This window comes from Pelophylax lessonae (assembly GCF_965119305.1).
Source record: "Pelophylax lessonae genome assembly, chromosome: 1".
NCBI lineage: Eukaryota > Metazoa > Chordata > Amphibia > Anura > Ranidae > Pelophylax > Pelophylax lessonae.
This window is the reverse complement of record NC_138768.1, coordinates 322700684-322721172: the sequence shown is the minus strand read 5'-3', so window position 1 is coordinate 322721172 and position 20489 is coordinate 322700684.

Below are 20489 nucleotides of genomic sequence, written 5' to 3'. Positions count from 1 at the left end.
CTAAAGTGAGTGACAGAGAAAGGTGCTAAATACAAAACGTCAGTAAAAATATTATCTTACCACCAATTATGAGTGAGGTGGACGTAGTCCAAAAATTGAGACATGCGGGAGAAGTGCCCAAATAAAGTGAGAGCATGGAGAGAAAATGAACACAGACCTACAGAGGTTATATACCAACCCCAGACCGGGGAGGAACCCCGCCAACGCCATGTGAGACACCGAAGAGAAGGGGCGGAAGTGAATGACCATAGTATCCGGCAGATGCCGGAAGCCTGTCACCACTGTCCCAGAAGGAAGCCTCCTCTAAAGATGATGCACAAGAAAGCCCACAGTTTGCTGAAGACAAGCAGACTAAGGACATGAATTACTGGAACCATGTCCTGTGGTCTGATGAGACCAAAATAAACTTATTTGGTTCAGATGGTGTCAAGCGTGTGTGGGGGACCTGAGACGAGGAGTACAAAAACAAGTGTGTCTTGCCTATAGCATACCTCCCAACCGTCCCGAAATCCGTGGGACTGTCCTGTAATTTGAAGGGGGTCCCGGGGTCCCGCGGAGCTGGACTGAAGTCCCGGAAAATCTGGTCGCCGGATAATGTCTCCGATAATGTTGCTGCCTCCCATCCATCTCTGCTGCCCGCCCCCTCCTCCTCCCAGCTCCGCCCTCGTCTTCCGTCCATCTCTGCTGCCGCCCGCCCCCTCCTCCTCCCAGCTCCACCCTCGTCTTCCATCCATCTCTGCTGCCGCCCGCCCCTTCCTCCTCCCAGCTCCGCCCTCGTCTTCTGTCCATCTCTGCTGCCGCCCGCCCCCTCCTCCTCCCAGCTCCGCCCTCGACTTCCGTCCATCTCTGCTGCCCGCCCCCTCCTCCTCCCAGCTCCGCCCTCGTCTTCTGTCCATCTCTGCTGCCCGCCCCCTCCTCCTCCCAGCTCCGCCCTCGTCTTCGGGTCCCGATCAGAAGGGTAGACCCGGGGTGCAGAGCAGTGCGCCCCGAGTCCACCCATTGTGTGACAATAGCGAATGAAAATTCGCTATTGTCACACAGATCCTCCTCCTGGCCAATCAGGAAGCGGATCTTCATGGTTGGCCGAAAGGCAAAACCATGCCATTGGCCGAGGAGGAGGCAGAAGGACTCGAGGAGACGCCGGGGGACAGAGGAGAAGCTGCTGCAGGTAAGTGCACCAGTCTCGGGTGGGGGGGCACAGCGCGCTGGTCATTCTGCATTAAGGGGTCACACTGGTCATTCTGCATTAAGGGGTCAAGCTGGTGATTCTGCATTAAGGGGTCACACTGGTCATTCTGCATTAAGGGGTCATGCTGGTCATTCTGCATTAAGGGGTCACACTGGTCATTCTGCATTAAGGGGTCATGCTGATCATTCTGCATTAAGGGGTCACACAGGTCATTCTGCATTAAGGGGTCATGCTGGTCATTCTGCATTAAGGGGTCACACTGGTCATTCTGCATTAAGGGGTCACACTGGTCATTCTGCATTAAGGGGTCATGCTGATCATTCTGCATTAAGGGGTCACACTGGTCATTCTGCATTAAGGGGTTACGCAGGTCATTCTGCATTAAGGGGTCACGCTGGTTATTCTGCATTAAAGGGGGCACGCTGGTCATTCTGCATTAAAGGGGTCACGCTGGTCATTCTGCATTGAAAGGGGTCACGCTGGTTATTCTGCATTGAAAGGGGTCACGCTGGTTACTCTGCATTAAAGGGGTCACGCTGGTCATTCTGCATTGAAAGGGGGCACACTGGTCTCTCTGCATTGAAAGGGGGTACGCTGGTCACTCTGCATTGAAGGGGGCACACTCTACCTTGATTACTGAAGGCCCCTTTCATTTACTTTTGTGAGCTCAATGTCACACAATTTTTTACAGCATTTTTTGCCGCAAAGCAATGCCTATTACATTTTTCTGTTTGCGCCCCCCAAAAGGGGGCATTTGGGTTGGATGGATGGAGCTGGGGGCATTTGGGGTGGATGGAGCTGGGGTGGGCATATGGGGTGAATGGAGCTGGATGGGCGGGTGGATGGAGCTGGGGTGGGCATTTGGAGTGTTTGGAGGTTGGATGGGTGTTTGGGATAGATAGTGCTAGGGTGGGCATTTCGGGTGAATGAAGCTAGGGTGGGCATTTGAAGTGGATAGAGCTGCTGGGGGCATTTGGGGTGGATGGGGGGGGGTGTATGGAGCTGGGTGGGCATTTGGGGTGTATAGAGCTGGGGGGGGGTGGATGGTGCAGAGTCCGACCCCTCCATTCTGTACATTACATACTCCTGTCTCCGGCATTCTGTACATTACATACTCCTGTCTCCTGCATTCTGTACATTACACTCTCCTGCACTATATACACAATACTGTACATTATATACTTCTCACCAAAGTCTTCATTGTCTCAACAGTTGCTGGTTGCTATGCAGTCTCTGACTATTTTAATGAAGTTCTTCTTTAAGGTAGGCTGAGCAATCAAAGCATATTTTATGAGTACTAGGAAGCCTGTTTTTTTTTTTTTACCCTATCCCTTAAGCCCCTCCCACTGCTAAGCAATTGGCCACACCCACAATTTGCCGAGGTTTTGTTTCTCTTTTAGTGTCCCTCATTGCGAAGTTCAAAAGTTGGGAGGTATGCTATAGTCAAGCATGGTGGTGGGAGTGTCATGGTGTGGGGCTGCATGAGTGCTGCTGGCACTGGGGAGCTACAGTTCATTGAGGGAACCATAAATGCCAACATGTACTGTGACATACTGAAGCAGAACATGATCCCCTCCCTTTGGAGACTGGGCCGCATGGCAGTAATCCAACATGATAACGACCCCAAACACACCTCCAAGATGACCACTGCCTTTCTAAAGAAGCTGAGGGTAAAGGTGATGGACTGGCCAAGCATGTCTCAAGATCTAAACCCTACTGAGCATCTGTGGGGCATCCTCAAACGGAAGGTGGAGGAGCGTAAGTTCTTTAACCACTTCCATACAGAGCAGTTCCTGCCCAGACCAATTTTCAGCTTTCGGCGCTCTCACACTTTGAATGATAATTACTCAGTCATACAACGCTGTACCCAATCAAATTTTTTATCTTTTTTTTTAACACAAATAGAGCTTTCTTTTGGTAGTATTTAATCACCACTGGGTTTTTTATTTTTTGCAATATAAGTTAAAAAAGAGCGAAAATGTTGAAAAAAAACACATTTTGTTTTAGTTTCTATTATAAAATTTTGTAAATAAGTCATTTCTTTTCATAAATTTGGGCCAAAATTTATACTTCTACATATCTTTGGTAAAAATAACCCAAATTAGTGGTTATTATTTAGTCTGTGTGAAAGTTATAGAGTATAGGTATGATGCCAATCATTGAAAATTGATCAAACCTGATGTACCTATCTCATTTCTTGAGGCCCTGAAATGTCAGGAGAGTTCAAATACCCCCCAAATGACCCCTTTTTGGAAAGTAGACATTCAAGGGTATTTAGTAAGAGACATGAGGAGTTTTTTGAAGTTGTAATTTTTTCCCACAATTCTTGGGAAAATGAAGAAATATATATATATATATTTTTTTTTAAACCAAATTGTCATAATTACAAGTTATTTCTCACACACAGTATATGCATACTATAATGTTCTGGTACCTCTGGTACCCTTATTCCACTTTCCAATTCAGTGTATGCGTCCCACCATTCTCTTCTGGTAGGTGCGCATACACCTTTAAGACCGATGCTGTCATCACTGAGCGCCGCAGAGCGGCTATTTCAACCGCCGGCGTTCTCACTCACATGTTCGTTCAACCTGCCTTGAAGCTCATATGCTTACAAGCGTACCTCGCTGTCGGAACCTCGCTGCTGATCCCTGTATCCCGCTACCGGATCACTCGCTCATACCGAACCTCTCTACTACTGCTTGCTATTAGTGATAAGTACCCCGCAGGGGAATCCTCCATAACCTTCCTACTAAGCTTACACTATCTAGCTCTGCATATTAAGGACTGTAACTATCATCTGCACTGTTGTTTAGATTGCTAGCTCTTGAGCCTACTAACATCTATCCTTGCACTGGGTTAGTCTCTCCTGTATGTCATTGTAATGTTCCGGTACCTTTGGTACCCTAAATTACTCTTTTCACAAGTGTATGCGCCCCACCATTCTCTTTTGGAAAGGTGCGCATACACCTTTAAGACTGAAGCTGTCATCACTCAGCGCCGGACTAGATGGCTATTTAAAGCGCCGGTTCTCACTCACATGTGTTCGTTCAAACACCCTTACCTGGATGCTAACTTGGCTTGAAGCTTTCGTGCGTGCAAGCATACCTCGCTGACGGAACCTCGCTGCGCTGATCCCTGCATCCTGCTTCCGGATCATCCGCTCCTCCTGAACCAACCTTCGGCTGTATTGCTATTAGTGCTAAGTACCCCGCAGGGGAACCCTCTATAAACTTATACTAAGCTTACACTATCTAGCTCTGCATAGTAAAGACTATTTATCACATCTGCATATCTAGATTGCTAGCTCTTAAGACTACTGCTACTTATTCCTGCACTGGGTTGATCACTCTTGTATGTCCACCTGCTACTCTGTCATCTGCTACCATACATGATTGCTAAACCTACCTGCATCCATCTGCTACTGTCTTACCTTCAAGTGTCTGTCACCTACCACCCCCACTCAACCTGTCTCTTAAATCTTCATCACTGTGTTACTACATACATAAAGTCACTCTAGGAACCAGCTTGTTGAGTGTGTGTATTTACTAGCTGAATTAAGACCTTCCACACATGATGAGTCACTGAGGTTGGGAATGGTATCTCAGCATCTCTCTTACATGACTACTGAAGTGGAATATTTCTGCAGCTGAAAATCCACACCATACATGAAACGCAGGAGCGTTACAGTCATCTGCTGTCCTACCACCTACTACCATACATGATTGCTAACCTATCTGCATCCTACCTGTTACCATCTATACTCTCATGAACATTTCTCTCAAGTGCTGTTCACCTATTGTCACTGTTCATACCTGTCTCTTCAGCTCATCACCACTATACTGCTATATACATCTATCACTCCAGGAACATCTTATTGAGTGTGTATATTTGTATGCTGAATCAGACAGACCACAGTGATGAGTCTTGGGAGTTGGAATTGGTATTTCAACGTATCTCTACATGACTGCTGAGTGGAGTTTTTCTGCAGCTGCAAATCCATCTTGTTTCAGAAAACGCTGGAGCGTTACAGATTGAACGAACCCTAAAATGGATTCAGCAGATTTACCCACTCAAGTGACACAATTAAAACAACAAGTGACTGCGTTAATACACGCTCTTACTGAATTAAAAGAAGACAATCAGGCTCTGAAGCAGCAGGTAACCCGTCTATCACAACTTGCCGCTGCTCAGCCCCCTGAACCCAAAATAAATCCTCCTCTAGTGTTTACAGGTGATCGCAAAAAATTTTGTGAATTCAAAAACGCCTGTCAGTTACTTTTCTTGCTAAAACCTCGTACCTACCTTACTGATCATATCAAAGTCTGTACTATTATTTCATACCTAAAGGGTGATCCACGGGCCTGGGCAGACTCTCTCTTTGAGAAAAATGATCAGCTTCTCAACTCCTATGCTTTATTCCTAGCGGAACTCGCTAGTCTATATGATGACCCCAATAGGCAATACTGCCGATATTCAATTGAGGTCCTTGAAACAAGGTAGGAGACCTGTAGAAGACTTTGTAGCAGAGTTCAAAAGATGGACCCTTGATTCAGGGTGGAATGATACATCTCTGAGAACTCAATTTAGACTCGGCCTATCAGAAGCCGCTAAAGACGAGCTCGCCCGAGCGGATTTACCGGACACCCTGGATGCTTTGATACAACTCAGTATCAACATAGACAGGAGGCTGCGAGAAAGAAAGGCTGAAAAAATGGGAATGCCATTGTCCAGTCCTTCTCGGATTCCGGCCGTTGACCCTACTCCTATGGAGGTAGGAACCATTCGCCCATCTTTATCAACTACTGAAAGAGCCAGGAGACGATCCAGTAATCTTTGCTTGTACTGCGCATCCCCGGATCACATGATAAGCGTCTGTCCCCTTGTCCGCAAAAAAGAGGGTGAGTGTTCACATGTCCTCCTAGAGGGATTGAGAACTTCATTTACTAACCCTTATCTTTTTGTTCGTTTGACATTGCAGTGGGACCAGACTAGGATTACCACTAAGGCCATGATCGACACAGGATCTTACGGAAATTATATCGATATACGTTTTGCTACTTTAAATAAAGTACCTATTATTTCAAAACCTAAGCCTGTCTCTGCGAGTCTTATTAACGGTATTCCGTTATCTTCTGGCCCAATCACTAATCAGACACAAGCACTCCTAGTCACCACTAACGAGTCTCATACGGAGACCACTACCTTCGACCTATTGTCTTCGCCCCACTTTCCCATTGTTTTGGGACTTCCCTGGTTATACACACATCAACCAACCATAGATTGGAAGAAACGGACCCTAACCTTCCTCTCTTACTATTGCGAGAGTACGTGTAACCTCCCGTCTTATGGAAAGATCCTGTCTGTGGTGTCAGATGAGATTGCACCACTATGCTATCAGGATCTGTCCGAAGTTTTTCTTGAGAAAAATAATTGGCTGTTTACCTTGATCGGGGGTGGGCTCAGTCCGAGGGACGAGCCTCATTCCTGATCACCGTGCTGCGCGCCCCCGGGGGCGCGCAGTAGCGGCGAGAGCGGGCCGCTGTCATATGATGTCGGCCCGGATCGACAGAAGCTTCCTGCCGCCGTCATTTTACAATGGCGCGGTATGGAAGTGGTTAACATCCACTAAATCTGTGATGTCCTTAGGGACCGCCTCTTGGAGAGAGGATATTCTAAGTCCACCCTCAGAAAGGCATTTAATCGAGCTAAAAAACGTTCTAGAGAAGATCTAATATATAACACCCGTCCTAAACAACAAGCTGATACAATCCGTTTTGTCACAAAATTTTCTATGCACAAGAAAGAGCTACGCCAAATCATTACTAAGCATTGGCATGTTTTAACAAACGATTAAACCCTTGAGAAATATCTCAAGCCCTATCCAGACCTGGTTTTCAGGCGAGCCCCCTCGATTAGGGACAGTTTAACTTCAAGCCATTACCAAACTGACAAACCAAACAATTCCCAACGAAAGGGAACATATCGATGTGGTGAATGCACACGGTGCAGCTGGGTTTTGGAGGGTAGAGGAGTCCGTCTACCCAATGGTAGTTGGCATACATCAAGGCAACACGCAGACTGCACCACCAGAGGCATTATTTATTTAATGCAATGTATATGTCAAGCCTACTACGTAGGTAAAATGATCAGACAATTCAATCAACGTATAGGGGATCACCTTTACTACTCGGAAGGGGGAAAAATTCTCACCACGGTTACACGCCATATAGGCCTTCATCACAAATATGATAACTCTGTCATTTCCTTCTTTGTTTTAGAAGTAGTACCCCCCGACCCCCGCGGGGGGGGGGGATTGGGATGAAAAAAATCCTGCAAAGGGAAACTTATTGGATCGAGTACCTAGATGCCACAATATTACCTGGCATCAACGAGGTACTCACCTATAAACCCTTTCTCTAGGCAATCCTTTACTATGTGGGATGTTCACCCCCATCCCTATTGTGATCCATGACAATAGACCCTTGTGATCCTCCCAGTCGTTTTTCCTGCGTTTTAATGTCTTTCTGTGTAGCCCCTTCTCTTTAATACACCAATATGTTACCAATATTTTTCTCCTGTTTTCTACTACAATATTATACATATCTTTAAGTCTTTTCATTACTGTTTTTCCTACCTCCCTTCAATATTCCCCCCCCCTCTTCCTTTGCCCCCTGGATATTCCCCTTCTCGTCCTAATACCCCCCCCCCCCCTCTAACAGTATTGATGGAGGCCTGTCATCCATGGCACAGCCCCTTTTGAATCTGCTATGCGATTCGCTTAGCTATGGGTTTGACAGTTCTCCGTTTTAATACTTGTTTGGTGAAACACAGAGTATTTACCCCCAATCTCATTCCCAATGTATTGAATGCGTATATAACAAAACAAAAATCTCTTTTCTTTTCTTTTCTTATTTGGTTGTTTTTCACTTCTTATTTTGAATGATTAATAATTTTATATAAAGCTATCGCTAATTGACAATTTCTTTGTTATAAATATGTGTAAAAACTGACTATCCTTGTGTACAGATATCGTCACTGTACTATGGCAATAGGATACCGATGTATTGTGATTCATGTATGGTTCGCTATGCAATTTATGTAAGATGTGGGTATTTCACAAACATAACCCAGCCACTCTCTCCCCCCCCCCCCCACCGGGGACATGCAGGTATAGACTTGGGCCGCAATCTGGTGTGGGGACGAGTGTGCGGTCTCCTCATAGGTTAATGGGTATTCCTCTCGGCATCCCATGTTGTCCTATGGCTGTAGGAACTCGGGGCATCCCTTGTTTACCTTTTTTACCTTCAGAGGTGTGGCGCATGCGCAGTTCGAGACCGGACCCGGCCGACGTCACTTCCGATAGGAGGTACTATCCTGGGTTGGAGCCTGTATTTAAACTGGCGCCGTCAATGGCGGCATATCAGTCCACAGGAATACCATACGGAGCAACGCACACAGGCAAGTTAAACTCTTATTTCAGGTCCATTCACTTCAAGGGCCACTAATATAACTTAATAATTATCTCTTTTACGTTTTCTAACTATATTTACTGAACGAACCTTCCTTATATGCTTTCAGTATTACAAGCTCTCTCAATTTCTGATAAGGGCTATACTTTTTGAAGGCAGTATCAACTACTTCTCAAGTCTTCTTACAATGTTCTGCCCTGTGATCGTCTCAGACACATTCAACTAAAATCACCAGCTTAAATGAATATGTAAGCAATTTATCTGCAGGCTAATACTAGAATTAATGGATATAGACAGACCCATACTGGAATTTTTCTGTATATACCGGCCATCTCTCTTACATTCATATATATATATTTCTGCAGCTCTGGAATCTTACAAACTACCAGTGCAGAGGCTCTGTATATATCCACCTCTTCCCATGGTCTCTTCTTTACTTTTTAACGATATCAAGTCGTGTGTATATACAAATCAGTGATCTGACCAAGTGTCTAATAAGGTATAATATACATCTTCCTCTCAGTAGGCTTTACTATATGTGTGGAAAATATACCATTTAAAATCTTTCCTACACGGTACCCTATTCTGTTTTCTACAGATATACGGTTGCATGTAGCATGTAATACAACACACTTACCTCTGTTTTCGTTTCTATCTAATACTGGCTCCCGCACTCGTCCCCCCCAGAAATTCTGTGACCTTTAGTCTTGTTCCTGCATTGCACCCTGTGGGTGGTTTGGACTTTGGAGTGGAAACCTGAACTGGTGTGGTTATGTTGGGTCTACACGGTGAAATGCTCACATGACTATCTCTTTGTATTTAAGCTGTTTGTAACATATTTTTATGTCTTGATACAGTACCTTTATGACCATGTTTGCAGCAGCTATACGCCCCTGAAGAAGCTTCGGCGAAACATGTTGGGCGCTGTTTTGTGGATAATAGCCGGTATACCATCCGGACCAGTAATTTAAAAGCTACTTATGACAAATTATGTTCATGGTCTATATACACCTATGAATAACTTTATGTAATGGACTTATGTTTTTCCTTTTCCCCTTTTTTTCTCCCTTTCTTGTAATTTTCTTGATTTTATATTTATATTAAATAAAATTTAAATTATTTTATATATACTCGCCAATTTTTGATTTCTATTTGGTACCCGTAAAGTCCAATTTTGGTCTCTATAGCCCTCTCCAATCCTCGCCACGGCGAGAGCTCTGAGGTTTCAGAGCAATGTCGTTTTGAATGATAATATAGGGACGTTGGTACCATGTTGTACTGTACTTATTATTTTTCGATATCCATATAGACACACTTTAACCTTTTCAAATCTGTGATTTCGTCATGGAGGAGTGGAAGAGGACTACAGTGGCAACCTGTGAAGCTCTGGTGAACTCCATGCACAAGAAGGTTAAGGCAATGCTGGAAAATAATGGTGGCCTCACAAAATATTGACACTTTGGGCCCAATTTGGACATTTTCACTTATTGGTGTACTCACTTTTGTTGCCAGCGTTTTTTTTTACAGTAATGGCTGTGTGTTGAGTTATTTTGAGGGGACAGCAATTTTTCACTATTATACAAGCTGTACACTCACCACTTTACTTAGTAGCAAAGTGTAATTTCTTCAGTGTTGTCACATGAAAAGATATAATAAAATATTTACAAAAATGTGAGGGGTGTACTCACTTTTGTGAGATACTGTCTGTAGATGACGTCAAATTCTATACAGACAGCAAAGTTGTTCTGGGCTACATATATCATAAATCAGTTAATATGCTTCTATGTCTAAGTGAGCAAAAGAGTAGAAAGGATAAGTAATATCTCCAAGCCTGAAGGATAGCATGCTCCATTGAACATCAATTGGGCAGATCATGCAATCAAGCCAGTGACAGCAAGTGCCTTTGCAGATTCTCCTGGTTAACAGGTCCAGATTTATTGCTGGATCATGCAGAAGAAGCAACAATTGTTGACATCTTCAAACTCCTAGACCCTGACAAAACCCCAGAGATTTATCCAAAAGTCAATCCAAGTCTATAATTCGGACACTTGTTTCAACTCAAAGACCAGTGAGCTGAAATTATGTATTGTTTCATGGGACTCATAACTAAAGTTTTTCTAAAGGCTGAAGGTATTGGCATTCTATACATGAAGGTAAAAAAACCTTCAGTGTGTAGTTCCACCTTCAGCCCCCCTAATATTTGCCTAAGCCCGATCCCGATTTCACATCTGTGAAATTGGGAGCAGCCGCTGCATCCCAATTGATATGAAAGGGACTGTCTATGTATCCCCATGCAGGCAAACACAGGCCTCAAACTGGTTTATTTTGTAGTACGTCTGTGTGAATGTGGTCTTCTGCTCAGCAGAAGCTGACAGTCAGTAGGTGGGAGAAGAGAGGAAGCCTGTGGGGAAGAAGATGGGGTGAAAGGGCAAAGAGGGCGGATTAGAGCAATTAAGGACATTTCAGAAGCAGGGGTGGTGCAGAAGCAGGGAAACAGAACAAATAGAGCAGGAGCAGTGCTGGTAGGCATGGGGCACATTTTAGATGAATAGCTGCAATCATCGGTTTGTTAGCTGCTGATCCCAGCTGTTTTTTTTGGAGAGGGGTTTTAGCAGAGTCTCCTGAACAATTTTGCTGTCAGTTCATGATCACTGAAATGACAGTGGCGGGAAGGAGGAGAGAGCCGGGAAGTGGTGCAGGCTGTACTCTCTCCCTTCTGTCTGTACACAGGAGTTAATACATATTTGCTTAGGTCAGGCTGCACAGGGTTTGTTTACCTGCCCCCTATCTTCTTTACATACTACTCCTGTCTCGGCAGCAGAAAATGTAGGTAGGGGGAGATAATAAAACCCTGCTCAGTCCTGATATCTGAGGGTGTACTGTGTCATGGGACAGGGGAGACCACATTCCATACCTCCTCTCAGCTCTCTCCAACTTTCTGCTGTTGGGGTGTATTGTATTGGAGACACAATAGGGGAGAGGTAACAAACAATTGTGCTCGGGATGGGAGGTTTTGTGCTAGGATGATGATTTAGTGGAGGGGGAGAATTGTGTTATCAGGTTCACACTAGGTGCAGTGTAGTAGCATGTGCGAAATTGTGCCCAAATGGCACCCTTACACATTTAGCAAATGAATGTGCGTTCACATTACCTAAAACATTTGGTAACGCAATACCATGGGTTTTGCTGTGGCACAATTTAAAATTTTGTGCTGGCACCTTGTTTTGCGTTTTTTACATTCACAGAGCAGCCCATTAAAAAATGCAATGCGTGAGAACATGCGTAAAAGCCTTGCACGCTCAGACGTATCTGCTGGTGTGAAAAATCCCTAAACCCTTTCTAAAGGGTGCCTTGAGTAAAAAAAACATTGAGAAACACTGGACTAGATTGATTAGACCCACTATACTATGTTTACCTAAAAAAGTTCTATATTATTTTACCATATTTAGATTTTTGTCTCTACATTTCTTTAGACTAGGTTCACATTTCTGTGGTTGGAGAACACACATGATTAAACCCACAGAGAAAACACAGCGCACTTTAGCAGACGCATGAGGGTGCAAATAATTTTTAATGGTACCCCCCACGCATCAACACCTGCAGCATGTTTTCATGCACACCACAATCCTTTGAAAAAAGGGCTGGGGATTTCTTTCCCTACATTTCTCATTTGTAGGGGAGCCCATGGAAATGAAGGGGCTGCCCAACCCACAAATCTGAACCAAGCCTAATTATCTATTTCTTGTTATCTATTGTTATTCTCTGTTGTCTAAATTCCTTGTTTTTTTATGTTGCATATTAGTATAGTTATGTACTTATTGCCCGAAAAAATGAAAATGACTTAAATGTTCTTATTTCACACATCCAGGGTCTATTAAACTAGAGACCCAATAATAAATGCAGTAGCGTGCACTTTGCTTCAAGGTCTAAAGTCAGTACATGCTGTACATTGTTGCATTACTTTTTCATATATAAAATATATACAACATAAGTGAGATTTTATATGTGTTATACAGATACTGTGGGTTATGAGACAGGTGTGCTGTGGGTTTTATTCACTGTGTCGCTCACTGCGCAGAAATACACGCCAGAGTCACTGACTTCAACCTGATTTTTGTTCATAGTATAAGACATCTTCTTCAGGTCATGTATTCCTGTAAATCCTTTATGGTTTTTCTGTGTTAGGTCGCTAAGCAGCATGGTAGGGGCTCGACCCGGATACAAGAAATACCAAAAAGGATAAGCACTGCCCGAAATTTTATATGTGCATTCCAGCATTAGATGGTCTCCTTCAAAGATGATCTGAGGTGCTGATGTCTGGTTTACAGACTGCCCTTGAATTCCTCCTGCAGATAAAATGGCAATATTAATAATAAGTAATATATAATATAGCTCTACATTTATACAAAATACAGATCCATGGAAATCACTACCCAGAGCCTCTCTTATCCATACTACAGAAATCATGTTTCATTTATAATACTGCATACCTATTAGAAAAGTTCCAGACACAATACATGTGATGATGAATTCCATGGCTTAGGTATCTGTGCTTATACACTGTGCTCTCATGTGTATATGAAGATAGGACTACAGACAGACACTATATATCTCATCATCACCTGACCTCTTTCTTACTTCCTGCAATCACTTACACTCAAACAATACTTAGCTTTAGTTACTTGTTAAGCAAAATGCATATATATTCATCCAGTAAAATGCTCTAACATGGTATTGTAGGCAGTAGGCAACTTAAACTAAATTAAAATAAATAAAACAAACCAGTGAATTGGATAAATAATGGCGGTGACATTATAATTGGTTTAGCAAGATACAGATGAACCATTTAAACATAACTAATGAAAATTTTTATTAGCTTTTAAAGCTAAATACAGAATACTTCAAACACAGCCCAGCCACTACGGCTCAAGCCTAAAATCCTTTACTTTCAACAAAAGTTATCAATTCCCCCCTGCTCTTTCTATTTTAAAAGGGGAGGGGGTCCCACCACATAACAAGCTGCGATGAGGGAAGGGGGGTACGGGGAGCTGTCCTAGTTAATTCCTTCTGGCAACTGGCAACAACCTGTGTTCATTTATCAAAATAATATTTATTAATAAAATAAATGCTCATTGAGTTAAAACATTTTGGATGGATTGGAAGGAGCCTGAAAGCTGACCTTACATCTGCCTTCGCTAACAAAGCTCCACCTCCCAATATTCTGAGTTTAGAATCCACATCCTTAAAGGACGCAAAGGATACCGAAATTAATTCTGGGTCCACTTGGTCATTCAAAGAGCTGCCATTTGGAAAAGAAATGTGCTGTATCAACCTGTATTCGTTTGGTTCTTTTTTTGGTATTATACCAATTGGAGAAATTCAAAGGTTAATAAATGGAGGGTTATCAAATGGACCAGCTATTCTACCTAACGATTTTTCTTTGTTTCATTTTTTTTCAACTATTAAAGACAGAGGTTATCTATTATAACACAACCTAAACCATTAAATTGTGGCAGTAGAAACCCGTTCTTAAAGCCATCAATTATTAATACTGCCATCTGTTTGTCTGGATAAGCCTTGAGCCATGGGAGCATGTTTCCCAGAATCATAGGTGTTTTGGCTTTTGTGTGCAGGGTCTCTAGTCTTAACAACATCATTATATTTAAAATTGTATTTTTATTATTCCAAAATTCATTAAAACATATGTCTAAAAAATAGAACACTAAACACTGTGTCTTAGATAGTTGGCTCTATAAGATCACAGATGGGGTAACCTTTGAAGGATAACCATATAACAAATACCATCTGAGTGTTGGGCGCTTGACATGTTTTGCGGGGAAGTCACTGCTTCTTCAGAAGCTTCTAACATTATAATATAGAGCAAAACATACATTTAGTGCTGCAATAAAGAGTAGAAAACATATAATAATTCACATTATAAATCAATTAAATAAAATAAAAATTTGGTGAAAAAACCCATGCATGCAAAGAGCCATAAGGTGCACATCTGTCCCGGTGAATGGAAGAATCCCATTCAAAAGGGGAGAAAAAGGGGCTACACAGTCTCTTATCTATTCAAAAAGTGATGAAAGATACTATATTAGATAAATTATGTATTAACCTGTTCTGGGCTAGAAAGATTTGCCCCCTTAATGACCAGGCCATTTTTTGCGATTCGGCTCTGCGTTACTTTAACGGACAATTGCGCGGGTGTGCGACGCTGTACCTAAATAAAATTGATGTCCTTTTTTCCCACAAACAGAGCTTTCTTTTGGTGGTATTTGATCACCTGTGTAAATTTTATTTTTTGTGCTATAAACAAAAAAAGTGCGACAATTCTGAAAAAAAATATATATTTTTCATATTTTGCTATATAACATTCCCCAAATTTTTTTTAAAAATCTATTTTTTTAATCCTTTTAGGCCAATTTGTATTCTGCTACATATTTTTGGTAAAAAAAATCCCAATAAGCGTACTTTGATTGGTTTGCGCAAAAGTTATCGCATCTGCAAACTAGGGGGAAAGATTTATGCAATTTTTTTTTTTTACTAGTAATGCCGGTGATTTGCGATTTTTTATTGGGACTGCGACATTGCGGCGGACAGATCGTACCCCTAACTGACATTTTGACACTTTTGGGGGGACAAGTGTCATTACTACAATAATCAGTGGCAACAGAATGCACTGTTACTGTAATAATGACACTGGCAGGGAAGGGGTTAACCTAGGGGTGATAAAAGTTTAATTGTGAGCCTAGGGGAGTGTTTTCTAACTGTGGGGGGGATGGACTTGTGAAATGATCATAGAGACCTGTGATCCTATATAGAAGGATCACAGGCACTCTGTAATCATTTCAGAGAGAACAGCGGTCAGCTGTGCTTACAACAGCAGACCGTCCTTCTCTATCAGCAGGGAGCAAACGTGGGTGCCCGGAGGCAATCGGTACCGCCGGTCCCGTGGATCGGCATCCCCGCTGCCTAGTGGGGGCAGGAGCGTGCCGCCCCCAGGAGCACTCTCGCGCATCGCGGTACAGGCAAGTGGTTAAAGCAGGAATTTATTATACAAATAATATTTACATAGATATCTATAACAGACCGTGACAACCACTTGCTGAGCTTCTGGGTGGGCCCTTTCTATATAAACCCTCTCAGGGTTGGGATAGGATTAAAATGAAGAATTTTCTTTATTGCAATATTGATGGTACGGTATACTAAATGTATAAGGCTTTGTTTACATGTTCGGTTTGGAGGGGGTGGGGGGGCAGTAAAAGCAGGTGGTTGAGCAGCGGTTTAACACCCCCACCCCAACTGCCCACTTGAACACTAACATAAAGCCGCTAATACCTGTAAGTATCCAGCGAAACAGTCCGATAATTGTAACTCCAAATGTGTCATTTATTTGATAGAATGTAGCAAATGCTCTCTTCAGTATATGGGCTGTAAAATAAGCCCCTAAGAACAAGAATTGGTGAGTATAATTAAATGATTAAATGAATCCGAATGCAAGGAGGAGCATGGTGGACATATGAGTTCCTTCTTTTTTAAAGCATAGGTTGAACTGCTATGAGGTGCATAAACTATTAGAGAAGGAGGTGTGGTAGATCTATACCTTACAAACAAGAGCACTATTAGGGTTTAATCAAAGGTGGGACTTGTGTCGCTCCTATTAGAACGGGTCCGCAGCTTCTCTATGGAAGGCGACCTACAGCGACCTGTCAGGCGACCAGGTCGCCCCAGTGTGAATGGGGGCTCACACTACCTCGCTGCATGAACAAAAAAAAACAATTTGTGTCAGTTAATCCGTGCGGGGCACATACTATAGAACCTTATCCACGACCGACCATGTAAAGCCGGAAGCATAAAATGGGGAATCCTCACCCCGATATGGTAGCATGATACAGTTCTAGAACTACAGCAACGTGAGCACAACAGAAGGCAAAGGAAAAAACAAAAAACATAAAGTAAGAAGGACAAAATGACTCTACTCGAGTATTCAGGTGCAGGTAAACTCTGACCATAAAGTAGACAGCACAGCTTAACTTTCAACCCCTGAGAGCGTTGTACACAAAGTTGACGTCCCGGGTCCCCAGCACCCAAAGAGGTTACAAAACATTGGGGAACCAGGACGGGCAACCAATTAGAAAGGGTATCGGAGTTCCTCCAGAGTGAGGAAACCCAAGTTCTCAGCTGGGGAATAAAATCAATTTATTTATCATATACAGTATCTCACAAAAGTGAGTACACCCCCTGTAAATATTTTATTATATCTTTTTATGTGACAACACTGAAGAAATTACACTTTGCTACAATGTAAAGTAGTGAGTATACAGCTTGTATAACAGTGTAAATTTGCTGTCCCCTCAAAAAAACTCAACACAGTCATTAATGTCTAAAACTAAGTGAAAATGTACAAATTGGACCCAAAGTGTCAATATTTTGTGTGGCCACCATTATTTTCCAGCACTGCATTAACCCTCTTGGGCATGGAGTTCACCAGAGCTTCACAGGGTGCCACTGGATTCCACTCCTCCATGATGACATAACTGAGCTAGAGGATGCTCCACAGATGCTCAAAAGGGTTTAGGTCTAGAGATATGCTTGGCCAGTCCAAGCATTGTAGCAAAGTGTAATTTCTTCAGTGTTGTCACAGGAAAATATATAATAAAATATTTACAAAAGTGTCAAGGGTGTACTCACTTTTGTGTTCTTAACATTTGTTTATTTGCATATTATGCAATAGATATTTATATATACTGTATATTGTGCAATAAACGAGAACTATAATTGGTATACATTGATATTCTTGCTCCATTTTCCCCCATGGTTCTTTTTCCTATTTCCTGCTTTGTCTTTGCTTCTTTTTCATTAATGTGGTGCTATTGAGTTCTAATTAGTGTTGAGCGAACACGGACTGTATTATTCGTGTTCGTACCGAATAATTGGATTTTTTGTACCCGAACACGGACACGGACACTTTACTGTATGTTCGGGTAAAAATCCGTGTTCGGTCGTTTTATTTCCGGGTTTTGCATGCTTTGGCGCTCTTTTCATGGCGGGCTTTCAACAGCCAATCAACAATCGTTTAACTGGTGTGCCTTAAGCCATCCCAGCCATGCCTGCAAATGTCTCAGTAGCTGTGATTGGCCGTCTGAAGCATGTGACCAAGTCTTTATAAGTTCGAGGCAGCCGCAGCGGCGTCATTATGCTGCTTAGATTCAGGGACAGAGAGCACACATCAACGTGCTGGCTGCTGATTAGGGAAAGATAGGCAGGAAAAAACCATTTGTGTCCGGATAGAATTGAGGGACAGGTCGGAGTGTTTAGGCAGGGCGAGTTGTAGGCATTTTAGGGATAGAGTCTGCTGAATTATATAGGGTCAGTGTCTTCTACAAACTACAATCGATATTGCTGTGTGGGGGGTGGGGTGAATCTGCACTCAATCCTGATCTACGATCTCTTCTCAATCCTGTTAGGGACAGAGTCTGCTGAATTTTAGGGAAACTGTGTTCTACAAACTACAATCGATATTGCTGTGTGGGGGGTGGGGTGAATCTGCACTCAATCCTGATCTACGATCTCTTCTCAATCCTGTTAGGGACAGAGTCTGCTGAATTTTAGGGAAACTGTGTTCTACAAACTACAATCGATATTGCTGTGTGGGGGGTGGGGTGAATCTGCACTCAATCCTGATCTACGATCTCTTCTCAATCCTGTTAGGGACAGAGTCTGCTGAATTTTAGGGAAACTGTGTTCTACAAACTACAATCGATATTGCTGTGTGGTGTGGGATTGGAGATAGGCAGGTGTCAGTGATCCACATCCATTTTTCTGTGTGTGAGCTGCAGTGAACACAATCTTTTTGGGCTGCAGTGAACACAATCTTTTTGGGCTGCAGTGAACACAATCTTTTTGGGCTGCAGTGAACACAATCTTTTTGGGCTGCAGTGAACACAATCTTTTTGGGCTGCAGTGAACACAATCTTTTTGGGGTGCAGTGAACAAAATCTTTTTGGGGTGCAGTGAACACAATCCTTTTTGGTGTGCAGTGAACACAATCTTTGTGGGGTGCAGTGAACAAAATCCTTTGTGGGGTGCAGTGAACACAATCTTTTTGGGGTGCAGTGAACAAAATCCTTTTTGGGGTGCAGTGAACAACATCCTTTTTGGGGTGCAGTGAACACAATCTTTTTGGGGTGCAGTGAACAAAATCCTTTGTGGGGTGCAGTGAACACAATCTTTTTGGGGTGCAGTGAACACAATCTTTTTGGGGTGGAGTGAACAACATCCTTTTTGGGGTGCAGTGAACAAAATCCTTTTTGGGGTGCAGTGAACAAAATCATTTTTGGGGTGCAGTGAACACAATCTTTTTGGGGTGCAGTGAACACAATCTTTGTGGGGTGCAGTGAACACAATCTTTTTGGGGTGGAGTGAACAACATCCTTTTTGGGGTGCAGTGAACAACATCCTTTTTGGGGTGCAGTGAACACAATCTTTTTGGGGTGCAGTGAACACAATCTTTGTGGGGTACAGTGAACAGAATCTTTGTGGGGTGCAGTGAACACAATCTTTGGGGGGTACAGTGAACACAATCTTTGTGAGGTGCAGTGAACACAATCTTTGTGGGGTGCAGTGAACACAATCATTGTGGGGTGCAGTGAACTCAATCTTTGTGGGGTACAGTGAACACAATCTCATACTGAAGGTTTGAGGGTGCTGCCTGTTCCATACTCCCCCTACTCCTCATCTAGCCTTTTAGGGGTACAAACAATAGTAATTGGGGCCTAGTGTGGTTGTGTACGTGTGATATACATACACTTTTTTGGGATCATATTTTCTATTCCGCTATTTAATCAAAAACCTTTGGGGATCAGTTAAATTGGGGGATAGTCTGTGTTGGTACGTGTGAGAGAGATCCACCTTTCCAAGTTGTTGGGGTTCATCTCATACTTCTGAAGGTTTGAGGGTGCTGCCTGTTCCATACTCCCCCCTACTCCTAGCCTTTTAGGGGTACAAACAATAGTAATTGGGGCCTAGTGTGGTTGTGTACGTGTGATATACATACACTTTTTTGGGATCATATTTTCTATTCCGCTATTTAATCAAAAACCTCTGGGGATCAGTTAAATTGGGGGATAGTCTGTGTTGGTACGTGTGAGAGAGATCCACCTTTCCAAGTTGTTGGGGTTCATCTCATACTTCTGAAGGTTTGAGGGTGCTGCCTGTTCCATACTCCCCCCTACTCCTAGCCTTTTAGGGGTACAAACAATAGTAATTGGGGCCTAGTGTGGTTGTGTACGTGTGATATACATACACTTTTTTGGGATCATATTTTCTATTCCCCTATTTAATCAAAAACCTCTGGGGATCAGTTAAATTGGGGGATAGTCTGTGTTGGTACGTGTGAGAGAGATCCACCTTTCCAAGTTGTTGGGGTTCATCTCATACTTCTGAAGGTTTGAGGGTGCTGCCTGTTCCATACTCCCCCTACTCCTAGCCTTTTAGGGGTACAAACAATAGTAATTGGGGCCTAGTGTGGTTGTGTACGTGTGATATACATACACTTTTTTGGGATCATATTTTCTATTCCGCTATTTAATCAAAAACCTCTGGGGATCAGTTAAATTGGGGGATAGTCTGTGTAGGTACGTGTGAGAGAGATCCACCTTTCCAAGTTGTTGGGGTTCATCTCATACTTCTGAAGGTTTGAGGGTGCTGCCTGTTCCATACTCCCCCTACTCCTAGCCTTTTAGGGGTACAAACAATAGTAATTGGGGCCTAGTGTGGTTGTGTACGTGTGATATACATACACTTTTTTGGGATCATATTTT